Source organism: Equus quagga, chromosome 6 (genome assembly GCF_021613505.1).
Source record: "Equus quagga isolate Etosha38 chromosome 6, UCLA_HA_Equagga_1.0, whole genome shotgun sequence".
Classification (NCBI taxonomy): Eukaryota; Metazoa; Chordata; class Mammalia; order Perissodactyla; family Equidae; genus Equus; species Equus quagga.
This window is the reverse complement of record NC_060272.1, coordinates 6,419,517-6,433,526: the sequence shown is the minus strand read 5'-3', so window position 1 is coordinate 6,433,526 and position 14,010 is coordinate 6,419,517.

Genomic DNA, 14,010 nt, shown 5'->3' with positions numbered 1-14,010 from the left:
GCAGACGTTAGCTCAGGGCTAGTCTTCCTCAAAAAAAAAAAAAAAAAAAGGAAATGAGTATTTGAGGACAGAGCCGGCTTCTTGGGCATGCCATCTGTGCAGCAGTGCAGGGCCCAAGACTCCAGAAACCCTGTTCTTTGTTTAATGTTCTGCTGTTGCCATCTTGAAATGCATAATAACTTTTGAATCATGGGCCCTGCGTTTTCAATTTGCACTGGACCCCCAAACTTATGAAGTGGTTCTGCTCGAAAATACTGCAGAGGAGGAGTAGAGGAGGGGAGTTAAGAGCATGTCTCTAGGGACACACCCCTGGAATTCAAACCCTAATTCTGTTGTTCACTAGTTTCATGATGTGGGGTCTGGGGGCTCACAGGACTGTGACACTCAGGGAATTGGGAGAAATAAACATGTTAAAACACCTAGAGTAGTGCCTGGCACATTATAGTGCTAAATGCTTTTGCTCAAAAGACAAGTGTACCCATACCTTCATACACACACAGAAGAAAAAGGATTTGAAGTGGAATTCAAGCGAAGCAAGGAGACATGCAGTTTGGTTTTATTTTAGCAAAAGATCTGAAAGCTAAATTGGCAGGAAACTGGGGAAATCTGTTGTTTTGTTTTTAAGATGTCTTGAACAGACCAGAAAAAAGAAATCAGAAGAAAGAGAAAGCAGCCCCTGGGACAGGAAAGACCACTCTGGCTCTTCTTCAGGTCCCAGAAGGACACCTCCCTCTATCCAGCAGTGCAAGTGAAGAAGAAGATAAGCAGCGCCAACTACCTCCTGCCTTGGGGGTTAGGTATTTCCAAGATCTAGGAGGTAGGGCAAGAACCTCAAGGGGAGCAGGTCGCCCTAAGTTCAACCTGATAGGAGTAGAAACGAACTGGGATTCAGGAGATCAGGGGCAGTGGCAAGAAAACAGAATAAGAAGGAGTTTGAGGAGAAACAAAATGTCCATGGGAAAGATTCTTTCTGGGGCGAGGGGACGCCCATATGGGACCAGCCTGCAGGTGTGCTGGGGACAAGTAGAGTAGACGGGGGCTGGGTCCACGCCCCTCAGGACGGCCCTGACACAGCCTCCCTTTAAATGCTGAGGAATGGTTGATCCTCCCAAGGGGTCTTGACAGAGAGGGAACACACGATCGGGGTCCCTGGTCACCCACTGGGATAGGAGCCACATTCAGTAGGAAGAAACTGTGTGGGTGGAGAGTCACGTGGGAACGAAAACACAGGTCCATTTTTATTGGCATTTCAGATAAGTCTATCACATAATACACAGCCGTTTTAATCCCTTGGAAGTTAAGACAAATTGATTGATTTCTTTTCTTAAGTGTAAACCTCAGAGTTGACAGGGCTGCTGAATTAGAGTCCAAAAATCACAGTAAAAATGAACGAGAAGTTTGTAAACAGCATTCCACCAGCTGAGAAATACCCGCTACGTCCTTGGAACGCCGTCATCCAGCCACTGAGTACATGCCTCCAGAGAAGAGCCCGCATCAGTGTTGGCGATCCGTGTCTCCTTTAGGGAAGTTGGAGGCGGTCTGTGCTTTCAGAGACTGGCCTCACCATGCTCCAGGAGGGGAAATGTAGCAGTAGGGTAATTTCCTTTTAACCCACATGATCTGAGTGGTTGCATCACCAGGAGGTTACATCCAGCCACTTGCCAGAGTCTGGGAAGCTGCAGCAATTTTCCTTTGTGAAATTAATACCTAATTAGAATTCTAGCCATTGGTTAGTGTTAACTCAGGGAGTGGGGCATCCACATCTGCATCAAGTAAGGTGGATCGCCACCTTTGCATGCATAGTCAGAGACCCTGCGTTTCCCAACACTCCACCTGATAATAAAAAATATGGAAGCTGTCAAGTAAGTAGATGTAGAGAAACTAGAAATTCATATACGAGAGGGAAAAATTAAAAAGACCACCCCTCAAAAAAAACTCAAAAGAGATAGAGAGGAAGAGGAAGGAAGCAGGGGGAGATGGGAAGGAGAGAGAGAGAGGAAGAAAGAAAGAAAGAATGAAGGAAAGAAAGAGAGAGGGAGGGAGGAAGGAAGGAAGGAAGGAAGAAAGGCAGGCAGGCAGGAAGGAAGGTAGGAAGGAAGGAAGGAAAACAAAGAAAGAAAAAGAGAAATTCCATATACCCCTCACCCAGTTTCCCTATTGTTATTGTACTTTACTTAATTTACATTGTCACAACAAAGAAACTAACACTGGTACATCACTCTTAACCGAACTCCACACTTTATTAAGATTTTATTGGTTTTTCCACTACTGTCCTTTTTCTTTCCAGGACCCTGTCCAGGGTACCTCATTGCATGTAGTTGTCACGTCTCCTTCCCCTCCTCTGGTCTGTGACAGTTTCTCAGACTTCCCTTGTCATCACAGCCATGGCAGTTTTGAGGAGTATTGGGCAGGTGTTTCGCAGGATGTTCCTCAGTTTGGGTTTGTCTGATATTTTTCTCATGGTTGGAATGGAGTTGTGCCTTTTGAGGAACACCAAAGAGGTGAAGTTCATATCAAATCAGAGGTACATGATCACCTAACCAGGGGATGCCGGCCAGGTTCCCAAGAGGTCACTTTTAAATTCATATGTTTCTCCAGTCATGAAACTATGTAACTATACATGCTACATTAACTTGAAAACAAACACACAAAATGTTCAGCTTTGACAATGCAGCAGCATCCTGCCTTTGCCTCGTTGACATGTTGTACATGAATATCACCACTAGAGGGAAGCACTAGAACAACTAAGTGAAGGGTCAGCTTTAGTTTTTTTTCTTGAAGACATTTATTTATATTTTTATTTTTTATTCTCTTTTTTCTTCACTTATTTTATTGAGATCATAATGGTTTATAACATTGTGTAATTTTGGGTGTACATTATTATTTAACAATTTCTCTATAGACTTCATCGTGCTCACCACCAGTAGTCAGTCTATTTGTCATGCGTCACCATACATATGTGCCCTTTTACCCCTTTTGCCCACCTCCAGCCCCCTTCCCCACTGGTAATCACTAATCTGTTCTCTTTATCCATGTATTTGTTTATCATCCACATATGAGTGAAATCATGCAATATTTGTCTTTCTCTTTCTGGCTTATTTCACTTAACATAATACCTTCAAGGTCCATCCATGTTGTTGTAATGGGACAGTTTCGTCTTTTTTTAATGGCTGAGAAGTATTCCGTTGTGTATATATACTACATCTTCTTTATCCAATCATCCATAGAAGGGCACTTGGGTTGCTTCTACATCTTGGCTATTGGGATAATGCTGCCATGAACACAGGGGTGCATAAATCTCTTTGAATTGTTGATTTCAAGTTTTTCGGATAAATACCCAGTAGTGGGATAGCTGGATCGTATGGTAATTCTATTTTTATCTTTTTGAGAAAGCTCCATACTGTTTTCCACAGTGGCTGCACCCATTTGCATTCCCACCAGCAGTGTATGAGGGTTTCCTTTTCTCCACATCCTCTTCAACACTTGTTATTTTTTTCTTGGTGATTATAGCCATTCTGACCCATGTAGGGTAATATCTCTTAGTTTTGATTTGCATTTCCCTATTAATTAGTGATGTTGAGCATCTTTTCACGTGTCTGTTGGCCATCTGTATATCTTCTTTGGAAAAATGTCTGTTCATATCCTCTGCCCATTTTTTGATTGAGTTTTTTTTTGTTGTTGAGTTGTATGAGTTCTTTATATATTTTGGAAATTAACCCCTTGTCAGATATATGACTTGTAAATATTTTCTCCCAGTTGTTGGATTGTCTTTTCATTTTGTTCATGCTTTCCTTTGACTTGCAGAAGCTCTTTAGTCTGATATAGTCTGATTTGTTTTATTTTTTCTTTTGTTTCCCTTGCCTTAGTAGACATGGTAATTGAAAAGATGCTGCTAAGACTGATGTCAAAGAGTGTACCACCTATATTTTCTTCTAGGAGTTTTATGGTTTCAGGTCTTACATTCAAGTTTTTAATCCATTTTGAATTAATTGTTGTCTATGGTGTAAGATAATGGTCTACTTTCATTCTTTTGCATGTGGCTGTCCAGTTTTCCAAACACCATTTATTGAGGACACTTTCCTTTCTCCATTGTGTGTTCTTGGCTCCTCTGTCAAAGATTAACTGTCCATAGATGTGTAGTTTTACTTCTGGGCTTTCAATTCTGTTCCCTTGATCTGTGTGTCTGTTTTTGTGCCAGTACCGTGCTGTTTTGATGACTATAGCTTTATATTTTAAAGTGAGGTATTGTGATGCCTCCAGCTTTGTTCTTCTTTTTCAGGATTGCTTTGGCTTTTGGGGGTCTTTTGTTGTTCCATATAAATTTTAGGATTCTTTGTTCTATTTCCATGAAGAATGTCATTGGGATTCTGATTGGGATTGCATTGAATCTGTAGATTGCTTTAGGTAGTATGGACATTTTAACTACGTTTATTCTTCAAACCCATGAGCACTGACTATTTTCCATTTCTCTATGTCTTCTTCAATTTCTTTGAATAATGTCTTATAGTTTTCAGGGTAGAGGTCTTTGACCTCATTGGTAAGTTTGCTTCTAGGTATTTTGTTCTTTCTGTTGCCATTGTAAATGGGATTGTATTCTTGACTTCTCTCTCTGCTAGTTCATTCTTAGTATACAAAAATGCAAGTGATTTTTGTAAGTCGATTTTGTATTCTGCAACTATGCTGTAGTTGTTGATTATTTCCAATAGATTTCCAATGGATTCTTTGGGGTCTTCTATATATAGACTCATGTCTTCTGAAAACAGTTAGGGTTTCACTTCTTCCTTTCCAATTTGAATTCCTTTTATTTCTCTTTCTTGCCTAATTGCTCTGGCCAAAACCTCCAGTATGACATCAAATAAGAGTGGTGAGAGTGTACACCCTTGTCTCATTCCTGTTCTCGATGGCTTTCAGTCTTTCACCATTGAGTATGATGTTGGCTGTGGGCTTGTCATATATGGCCTTTGTTATATTGAGGTGCTTTCCTTCTATACATATTTGATTGAGAGTTTTTATCATAAATGTATGTTGGATCTTGTCAAATGCTTTCTCTGCATCTATTGAGATTATCGTGTGATTTTTATTGCTCATTTTGTTAATGTGGTGTATCACATTGATTGATTTGTAGATGTTGAACCATCCCTGTGTCCCTGGAATAAATCCCACTTGACCATTGTGTATCATCCTTTTAATGTATTGCTGTATTCGGTTCACCAATATTTCGTTGAGGATTTTCGCATCTATGTTCATCAGTGATATTGGCCTGTAAATGTCCTTCTTTGTGTCGTCATTGTCTGGTGTTGGTATCAGCGTGATGTTGAATTAGGAGAATGAGTTAGGAAGCATTCCATCTTCTTCAATTTTCTGGAATAGTTTGAACAGGATAGATATTAAATCTTCTTCAAATGTTTGGCAGAATTCTCCAGCGAAGCCATCTGGTCCTAGACTTTTGTTGTCTGGGAGGTTGTGATTACTGTTTCAATCTCTTTACTTGTGATTGGTCTATTCAGATTCTCTATTTCTTCTTGATTCAATTTTGGAAGGTTGTATGAGTGTAAGAATGTATCCATTTCTTCTAGGTTATCCAATTTGTGGGCATATAGTTTTTCATAGTATTCTCTTTTTTTTTTTTTTTTTTTAAAGATTGGCACCTAGGCTAACAACTGTTGCCAATCTTCCTTTTTTTTTTTTTAAGGATTGGCACCTGGGCTAACAACTGTTGCCAACCTTTTTTTTTTTTTTCCTGCTTTATCTCCCCAAACCCCCCCGCTACATAGTTGTCTATCTTAGTTGCAGGTCCTTCTAGTTGTGGGATGTGGGACACCGCCTCAACGTGGCCTGACCAGCGGTGCCATGTCCGCACCCAGGATCTGAACCCTGGGCTGCTGCAACAGAGCGCACGAACTTAACCACTTGGCCACGGAGCCGGCCCCACATAGTATTCTCTTACAATCCATTGTATTTCTGTGGTATCCATCTTAATTTCTCCTCTTTCATTTCTAATTTTATTTAATTGAGCCTTCTCTCTATTTTTTTTGGTGAGTCTGGCAAAGGGTTTGTCAATTTTGTTTATCTTCTCAAAGAAGCTGCTCTTAGTTTCATCGATCATTTCTACTGATTTTAGTCTCTATTTAATTTATTTATGCTGTTATTTTTATTATTTCCCTCCTTCTGCTGATTTTTGGCTTTGTGTGCTCTTCTTTTTTTCTAGTTCTGTTAGGTGCAGTTTAAGATTACTTACTTGAGATTTTTCTTCTTTGTTGAGGTGGGCCTGTATTGCTATGAATTTCCCTATTATAACCACTTTTGCTGCACTCCATAAGAGTTGGTATGTTGTATTTTCATTTTCATTTGTCTCCAGGTATTTTTTAATTTCTCCTTTGATCCAATGGTTGTTCAGTGTCATGTTGTTAACTCTCCACATATTTTTGACTTTCCCAGCTTTTTTCTTGTAGTTGATTTCTAGTGTCACAGCATTGTGATCAGAAAAGATGCTTAAGATGATTTCAATCTTCTGAAATTTATTGAGCCTTTCCTTGTTTTCCAAGAAACAGTCTATCTTTGAGAATGATCCATGTGCACTTGAGAAGAATGTGTATTCTGCTGTTTTTGAATGGAATGCTCTATATATTTCTATTAAGCCTATCTGATCAAGTGTTTTGTTTAAATCAACTATTTCCTTGTTGATTTTCTGGCAGAGTGATCTGTCCATTGATGTGAGTGAGTGTTGAGGTCCCCTACCATTATCGTGTTGCTGTTGATTTCTCTCTTTAGGTCTGTTAATAGTTGCTTGATGTACTTTGGTGCCCCTGTGTTAGGTGCATATATATTCATAAATGTTATGTCCTCTTGGGGGAATGTACCTTTTATCATTATATTCTGCCCCTCTTTGTCTCTCACTGTCATTTTTATCTTGAAGTCTACTTTGATACAAGTGCGATAATACCTGCTTTCTTTTGTTTGCTGATTGCTTGGAGTATCATCTTCCATCCCTTTACACTGAGCCTACGTTTGTCTTTAGAACTGAGCTGTGTTTCCTGGAGGCAACATATTGTTGGGTCTTGTTTTTTAATCCATCCAGCTACTCTATGCCTTTTTGATTGGAGAACTCAATCCACTTATGTTTAGAGTGATTATTGATATATGAGCACTTAATATTGCCATTGTATCTCTTCTTTTCAGGTTGCTCTATGTTTCAATTGTTCCTTTGTATTCCCGACTGCCATTTGATTTTGGTGGTTTTCTTTGGAGGTGTTCTCAGTTTTCTCTTTTTTTTATGAATTGTGGCTCTGCTCTGATTTTTTGTTTAGTGGTCACTGTGAGGTTTGTATATAAGTTCTCACAGAGGAGTTAGTCAATTTTCTCATAGCTTCTTATCTCCAGTAGCCTAAGCATGTTGCACCCCTCTCCTCTTCCCCTTCTGAGTTAGTGTTGTTATAAATTATTCTGTTTTGTGTTGTGAGTTTGTGACTAAGTTGAAATGTTTATAGTTACTTTTGATGCTTTCCTTCCCTTTATCTTTTAAGCTATAACTTAGAATTTGCTTTCCTATTCTGATAGAGAGCTGCAATTTTCTGATTTTGTCTACTTATCTCCTTGCTCAAAGCTTTGCAGACCTTTGTCTCTTTGTTTCCAGTATGAGGGCATCTTCAATCGTTTCCTGTTGGGGAGGTCTAATCATTTCTCCCTCAGCTTTTGTATACCTGGGAAGGCTTTTATCTCTCCATTGTACTTAAAGGATAGTTTTGCTGGATAGAATATTCTTGGCTGAAAGTTTTGTCTTTCAGTATTTTGAATATATTATTCCATACTCTCCTAGCCTATAAGGTTTCTGCCAAGAAATCTGCTGAAAGCCTGATGGGGGTTCCTTTGTAGGTTTTTTCTTCCACCTTTCTGTCCTTAATATTTTTACTTCGTCATTGCCTTTGCCAGTTTTTGTATTATATGCCTTGGAGAAGGTCTTTTAGCATTGATGTAATTAGGAATTCTATTAGCTTCATGTATTTGTAAATCTGGTTCCTTCTCCAGGTTTGGGAAGTTCTCAGCTATTATTTCTTTGAAAAAGCTCTCTGCTCCTTTCTCCCTCTGGAATATCTATAATCCCTATGTTTCTTTTCCTAATTGAGTTGGATATTTCTTGAAGAATTCCTTCATTTTTTACAAATCTTAGTTCTCTCTCCTCCTCCACTTGTAGCATTTCTATATTTCTATATTATATATTTCCTCTAAATCACTAATTCTTTCCTCCATAACATCAGCTCTATTTTTAAGAATTCTAGATTACTTTTTATTTCATTAATTGTGTTCTTCATATCTATAATTTCTGCTTGTTTTTTTTTTTAACAATTTCAATGTCTTTGGTGAAGGAGTCCTTCTTCTCACTAATTTTGTTCATGAGCTCATTGAACTGTCTTTCTGATCCTTCTTGTAACTTGTTGAGTTTCTTTTTGACAGCTATTTTGAATACTCTGTCATTCAGATTGTAAATTTCTATGACTTCAGGGTTGGTTTCTGGAGAATTGTCATTTTCCTTCTGGTCTGAATTGTTGCTGTAGTTTCCCATGGTGTTTGATGAACTAATCTTTTGATGGCGCATTTGTGGCAGTATTAGGTCACAGATTCTACCTGCTACCACTAAGGGGAAGCAGGAGCTGAGTTTATGAACCCACCCCACCTGCTGGAATTTGTGGGGGTACTATGGGCATTTGCGATAGCCTGGAAAGTGTTTGGGTAAGTGTATAGACTGTGCTCAATGGGCAGGGCTTCCTTGCAGGGGCCAAGTCTGGGCCACTCCTTGGGGCCACAGGGGCAGGGCTCTCCCATCACTGGGAAAGCAATCAAGAGCGGGCTAAGCTGCCATCGCCTTTTCCTTCGGTCTTCCCAAGGTGCGTTCCCACTTTCAGGAGTTCAGCGATACTATAGGTGCTTACACAAGTGGGGAATATGCTCACCCCAGTGCATAGATCTGCTACTATCTCTTCTTGTGGTCATGCTGGCCACTGTGCTTGGTGGGTGGGGCTTCCTCACAGGGTCCGAGCCAGGACCACTCCTTTGGGCCACAGTGGTAGGGTGGATACTCCTCTACTGCTAGGAAAGTGATCAGGAGCAGGCTAGGGGCTGCTGCCACCTCTTCCTACAGTTGCCCTGGGCATGTTCCCACTTTCAGGGAACAGCAGTACTATGGATGCTCTCAAAAGCTCAGCAGTGTTTGTATGAGTGCCTGGGGCTGTCAGGAAGGGCAGGGAGTGCTCACCTATCTCCACCACTCCCCAGAAGACCAGTCAACCCACCTTCAGATGTATAGCTGTGAGGGTCTCTCAGGTATCCTGTTGTGTTATGTGGGTTTCCTCCATTGGTTAATGAATGTCCATTTAGTTGTAGTTCAAAGGGGGAGAGACAAAGGGAACAGCTAACTCCACCATCTTGCTGATGTTACTTTCTTAGCTTTATTCTTAAATTCAATTAAATGGATAGAGAAATAATAAAAATGATAATATCAGGAACTGGAGGAACATTAAAAGACCAACCAGACACTTTTAGTGTTTCCTAAAACCATATTCAACTCCTAACAAAAGTTTGCAATATCACAATTTCTACTCTGTTCCTATGTGATAGAAATGGTTTCCTGTTGAGTTGTACTAAATTGTTTGCAAACCTGGGAACTTTAGCAAGTTTATAGCCCCCAAAAGTCAGGGGCAAAGGGAGGGAATGACAGCAGGAAGAGACTGGAGAAAGGTTGGAGGACAGGCTCCATCCTAAGTTGGTCCAGGCTTTATACAAATCTCTTCCTATCTCTAACTTTTTACCAGAAAATGGTTAGTGATATATTCTGATATCTGTTCATAATGCATACTGTCTACTTCTAATTTTTAAACTATTTATACATGTCATACACTAAGCCTATCTGTGCACATAATCTAATTTTTAATTGTTAAAAAATTAATGGACAAATTTTAAAGCAGTTTTAGGTTTTGAGAAAATTGAGCAAAAAGTACAGTAACTTGTCATATACACTAAACCACCACCCCAATTCCTCCTATTATTAATGTATTGTATTAGAGTGATAAATTTGCTGCAATTAATGAGCTAATGTTGACACACAATCATTAACTAAAGTCCACAGTTTACATCAGCTATTACTCTTGGTGTTGTACATTCTGTGAGTTTTGACAAATGAATAATGTCATGTATCCACAATTCAGTATCATACAGAACAATTTTACTGCCCTAAAAACTGCCTGTGTTCCACCTATCCATTTCTTCTATTCCCTCCACTCCTGCCCCGAATCCCTGGAAACCACTAATTTTTTTATTCTGCATAGTTTTGACTTTTCCAGAATGTTATATTTTTGGAATCATACCGTATTCAACCTTTTTAGATTGGCTTCTTCCTCTTTTAAATATGACTTAAGTTTCCTCCATGTCTTTTTGTAATTTGATGGCTTGTTTCTTTTTACTGCTGAATAATATTCCATTGCATGAATGATCCACAGTTTGTATACCTGTTTACCTGTGGAAGGACATCTGAATTGCTTCTGATTTTTGGCAATTATGAATAAGGCGCTACAAACACTTATGTGCAGAATTTTGTGTGGACATACATTTTCAATTCACTTGGGTAAATACCAAAGACCATGACTTCTGGAACATATGGTAAGACTAGGCTTAACTTTGTAAGAAATTGCCAAAATATCTTGCAAGGTGGCTGCACCATTTTGCATTCCCACCAGCAATGAATGAGAGTTCCTGTTGCTCCACATCCTTGCCAGTATTTGATGTTGTCAGAGTTTCAGATTTTAGCCATTCAACCAGGCAGTAAGCTTATCTCATTGCTTTAATTTGCATTTCCCTCATGACACATGATGTTGAGCATCTTTCACATGCTTACTTGCTGTCTGTATATCCTCTTTGGTGAGGTTACTGTTCAGATCCTGGGCCCACTTTTTAGTTAGTTTGTTTTCTTATTGTTGGGTTTCAGGAGTTCTTTGTTTATTTTTGATACAAGTCCTTTATCAGATGTGTGTTTTGCAAAGATTTCTTCTAGTCTGTAATTTCTCTTTTCTTTCTCTTAAATCTGATTTAATTTTTGCAACAACTCTGTGAAACAGGTGCTATTATTAACTGTATTTTATAGATGAGGAAATGGGGGCATGGAGACGTGTATCTCACAGAGAGTCTCACAGACGAGAGTGCAGTGGACCTGGAACGTGAGCCCTGATGAGTGTGGAGCCTGTGAAGCTTCCCGCTCCTCTCTCTTGTGCTCCAGGCTTACAGCTTTGCCCTGCAGGTGGTTTGTGCTCAATTGAGGTCAATAACAAAGATGAGATCCTGATATTGGTCCATTTTACAATTACACTCATTATTCTAGATACTAATGCTTACTTAGAAATGCAGCTAGCTAGCAAAGTAAGTGTTTAAAAATAGACTTTTAAATACTGTAAAGTCAAATCCAGCTTCAAAAAGGTTACATTTAGACCAACAGTAGGGGATTTTTTTCAATGTTAGAGAATAATGCAATGGTTTCTTGAAAGATCACATAAAAATCCACTGTAACTTACACAAGGGGATTTTAGTCTTTTCCTTGGTGGAAATGAAAGCGAAGCTTCAGGAGTAAGGGCACAGAGTCAACTATCTTTATTTTTAGTCACTTTGGCCTAGAAATTTTCCAGGGAGAGAGCTATAATATTCATTTAATCCAAACATATACCCAGAAGAAAAGGTGGACGAGTAACACAGTAACTAACACTGTGGGTGCATTATCAACTATACAAATTTTTCCAAAAAAAAAAAAAAAGGAGAGAAGACTTGGAAAATTAGGTGGGGAGGGCTGGTGGAGGGACGTGTCAGAGTTACCGTTCTCGTATTTGAAGTGCGTTCTTCAAGGAACATTAGTTGTTTGGTCCTGCGTGCCTCCAGAGAGAACAACTACGCTCAATCTGAGGCCGATTTTTCTTTCAAACACAGGAAATTTTTTCTGGAAATATAGCTGCCCCAGCTTGGAATTGGCTACCTACTGTCAGCAAAGCGTCAGGGTGCGATGGCCAGTCCCCACACGCACTGTGCAGAAAAGCTAGAACTATCGAATTTCTCAGCATCCGTACCGGCCTCGGGGAGAGGAGCGAGGTCCCAGAAAGAGATGCAGAAGGTTCTACCAAGATGGTACCGGGGGCCAGAAGGCTGAGGAAAGCAGCGCGTCTGAAGTGGGAAACAATTGTGAGCGAGGGTAGAGTTAGAAGTCACTTTGCGGCAGTTGAGTCATGAGCGGGAGTTGGGAAAAACAGAGGTAAGGATATTATTTCGAGCAGTTTGACGACAAAAGGTTAGTTTTTCAAGCAATCCGTTGATGAAGGGGAAGCGAGGACAGTATAGCTGGAGGGGGCGTCCCGGGGCACGCGCACGGGCTGAAATCCTGGATCCGGAGAAGAGCTGGTTTGAAGATAGAGGGAAGCAATGGAGAGGATGGGAGAGTGGGGGATCCAGCGTAAAAGCGGAGGATAGCTTCAGATATGCCTCACCTGAGATACGCTGGACTAACCTAAAGAGAGAGGATGCAGTGGGCCAGTAGAGAGAAGAAAAAGGAACAGTGTGGCCGAGAGGCTTATTTTCTTTCTAAGGTACGAGATGAGTTTACTGACCGCGCCACGAGTGCCGAGTTCAGGGCTAAAGGCTCTGATCCGCCTGGGCCCTGTCCTCTAGCACCTGTGCTCAGATCTGTGTTTGGCTGTCTAGGAACCAGCCGCCCGTACACTACCTGATTTCTCTTGCTGGTGGCGGGCCTCTTCTCTCCTCCCTTCTCTCTCACTCTCCACTCTCCTCCAGCAACACAAATAGGGGAGAGGATGTGGATTCCCTTGCTTTTTCAACCATCCTCTCCCATCAAATCAGTGTGAAAATCCAGGGTCCCAGTGACCTTCTTTGTTACAGGACTTCATAGTTCTATTTTCAAACAATTTAACAAAGGCAAAGATGAGATATAAGCTTGCTTTTTGTAAGCATTTTAATGAGCTGTTTTCTGCACCATCCACAATGAGCTGTAGAGATCGTGGGAGGGCAGGTTGGTCCTTCCCCACCAGTCCCAACCCCCACACACCCTCACTGTCCTGTCTGTGAGCTGGCCCCCGAGTCTGCCGGACACTCAACATCTTCTCTTTGAATAATGACAAAACTTTTTCTCTAATTTGAACACTTACCAGTGCTATTGAAGTTCTGGAGGTGAAGCTCCATTCAAGCTAAAATGATCGTGACCTTCACACTGCTTCCTGAACCAAGCTGCTTCAACGCACGGTACAGGGTGCATCCACATTCTTCTCTCTTTTCATGTCTAATTAGCTCTTGAGTTTAATAATGAATTAAGTTTGCTAGACCTGAGCCTGAGGCAGCTTCATTCGATTTCACCTCCCCTTATTTGAACTGGACTAGCCATGCGTCACTAGGAGTAAAAGGATATATCTGTATTGTGAATTGTATTAATAGTATTCTATAAAGTAGAGAATTTTAATGATTGTGTTATTACTAATATCTAGAAATATTATAATTTTAATGATTCATATTTATCTTAGAGTTCCAAATCACCAATTTTCTTTTAAATTAATGCACCAGAACAAAACAATGTGACAATCCAGGGTATATTTGGTATTTCAAGGACCATACATATGTTACTCTTTAACTAAGAAAAGCCATTGGTAAATCTTAACCCACACATGTTTCTTTGAACTTACAAGCTATGAATTAATAAGTGTGGAGGAGCATATATGTGTCTGAAATGACATTTGGGGTGGAATCACTTCTATTTTGCTTTGATTAATTAAAAATTGAATACTAGTAGTTCCGTTTGTCTAGGAATTCATTTTCTTTGCCATGAAGATTTTGCATCTCTCTCCATTTGGAGTTGCATAAGCCTTCTTCTGAAATGACATAGAACTTTATTTTTACATATTTGGTGTATCTTATTACATCACCTCAAACAGTAGCACAGTATCAACACGGGAGCATGGGACCTGGCGTCCATTAAAA